Source organism: Schistocerca serialis, chromosome 11, assembly GCF_023864345.2.
Source record: "Schistocerca serialis cubense isolate TAMUIC-IGC-003099 chromosome 11, iqSchSeri2.2, whole genome shotgun sequence".
NCBI classification, from domain to species: Eukaryota; Metazoa; Arthropoda; class Insecta; order Orthoptera; family Acrididae; genus Schistocerca; species Schistocerca serialis.
In genome coordinates this window covers 125,002,616-125,005,025 of record NC_064648.1, presented here as the reverse complement: position 1 = coordinate 125,005,025, position 2,410 = coordinate 125,002,616, and the positions used below count along the sequence as shown (strand labels likewise).

General features: G+C 50.0%; 1 pseudogene; it reads right to left on the bottom strand.

Annotated features, from left to right (window-relative positions):
- Positions 1 to 1,032: 1,032 nt before the first annotated feature.
- Positions 1,033 to 1,150, bottom strand: LOC126427500 (5S ribosomal RNA; annotated as a pseudogene).
- Between the last annotated feature and the right edge of the window lie 1,260 nt (positions 1,151 to 2,410).

Here is a 2,410-nt window from a genome sequence, read left to right as displayed (position 1 = left end):
AGGCGCTCTGCATCGCGGTGTAGCTTGCTCGCCAGGTTTCGAGAGGGTTCGTTTCTGGACGAGGTATCGAATATATTGCTTCCCCCTACTTATACCTCCCGAGGAGATCACGAATGTAAAATTAGAGAGATTAGAGCGCGCACGGAGGCTTTCAGACAGTCGTTCTTCCCGCGAACCATACGCGACTGTAACAGGAAAGGGAGGTAATGACAGTGGCACGTAAAGTGCCCTCCTCCACACACCGTTGGGTGGCTTGCGGAGTATAAATGTAGATGTAGATGTAGATGTAGTTTTAAGTAGTTCTAAGTTCTAGGGGACCGATGACTTTAGAAGTTAAGTCCCATAGTGCTCAGAGCCATTCGAAATATTTTGACAGGGGATGCCAGTCAGGAAATCGTACCCTGGTTCAAATGGCTCTAAGCGCTATCGGACTTCTGAGGTCAACAGTCCCCTACTGAGAACTACTTAAACCTAACTAACCTAAGGACATCACACACATCCATGACCGAGGCAGGATTCGAACCTGCGACCGTAGCAGCAGCGCAGTTCCAGACTGAAGCGCCTGGAACCGCTCGGCCACAGCGGCCGACCGATGTGTTTCTACAAACAACATCGTGTGGAGGCAAACCACAGCTCAGCTCAGAGGGAAGCTGAGGAAAAAAAAAAGAAATAATCAATGGGACACTACTTTTCTCTAGGCTTCGCTCATTCAGCGGTCATTCTTTGTACATTTTGAGACGCATCTTTTGGGCGCACTCAATTTTATTACGACAGCCCACCAATGTGGTCTGGTTCTTAATGTGCATGATATCCCGAAAGGTGGAACTACGTGATTGCCCATCTACGTTATAGAAATACAGGGTCTTTCCGTAAGAGCGTTCATAAATACACCAGGACATAGAGGAGGCTCCACTGGACAACGCGAGGTAGGGAACCTGGGGTCGGAGAAGCCGGCTTAAGGAGACACGGAGCCGCTACTTCTCAATCAAGCAGCTCCTCAGTTTGCCTCACAAGGGCTGAGAGCAACCCGCTTGCCTACAGCGCTCGGCTGATCGGACGGTCACCCATCCAAGTGCTTGCCCAGGCCGACAGCGCTTAACTTCGGTGATCTCACGGGAACCGGTGTTTCCACTGCGGTAAGGCCACTAGCCGCTGTTTGGTCTTTCCCCCTCCCCCCATTCCCGCCCTTCCCCCCCTCCCCCCAAACCACCCAACAAACCTATGACTCACATTGTCTAAGCAATGTATAGCATGGCAAGTGGCACGACTACAGAAGAACATACACCGGTAGCGAAGTTCATAATTTTGTGAAAAAAAAAGGGTCACGAGGGAGATCTGAACAGGGATCTCACGCTGTAGAATCAAACACCGTGACCATACGAGGTGCATTTAAGTTCTAAGGCCTCCGATTTTTTTTTCTAATTAACTACTCACCCGAAATCGATGAAACTGGCGTTACTTCTCGACGTAATCGCCCTGCAGACGTACACATTTTTCACAACGCTGACGCCATGATTCCATGGCAGCGGCGAAGGCTTCTTTAGGAGTCTGTTTTGACCACTGGAAAATCGCTGAGGCAATAGCAGCACGGCTGGTGAATGTGCGGCCACAGAGAGTGTCTTTCATTGTTGGAAAAAACCAAAAGTCACTAGGAGCCGGGTCAGGTGAGTAGGGAGCACGAGGAATCACTTCAAAGTTGTTATCACGGAGAAACTGTTGCGTAACGTTAGCTCGATGTGCGGGTGCGTTGTCTCGGTGAAACAGCACACGCGCAGCCCTTCCCGGACGTTTTTGTTGCAGTGCAGGAAGGAATTTGTTCTTCAAAACATTTTCGTAGGATGCACCTGTTAACATAGTGCCCTTTGGAACGCAATGGGTAAGGATTACGCCCTCGCTGTCCCAGAACATGGACACCATCATTTTTTCAGCACTGGCGGTTACCCGAATTTTTTTGGTGGCGGTGAATCTGTGTGCTTCCATTGAGCTGACTGGCTCTTTGTTTCTGGATTGAAAAATGGCATCCACATCTCATCCATTGTCACAACCAACGAAAAGAAAGTCCCATTCGTGCTGTCGTTGCGCGTCAACATTGCTCAGCAACGTGCCACACGGGCAGCCGTGTGGTCTTCCGTCAGCATTCGTGGCACCCACCTGGAAGACACTTTTCGCATTTTCAGGTCGTCATGCAGGATTGTGTGCACAGAACCCACAGAAATGCCAACTGGAGGCGATCTGTACAACAGTCATTCAACGATCCCCCAAAACAATTCTCTCCACTTTGTCGATCGTGTCGTCAGACCGGCTTGTGCGAGCCCGAGGTTGTTTTGGTTTGTTGTCACACAATGTTCTGCCTTCATTAAACTGTCGCACCCATGAACGCACTTTCGACACATCCGTAACTCCGTCACCA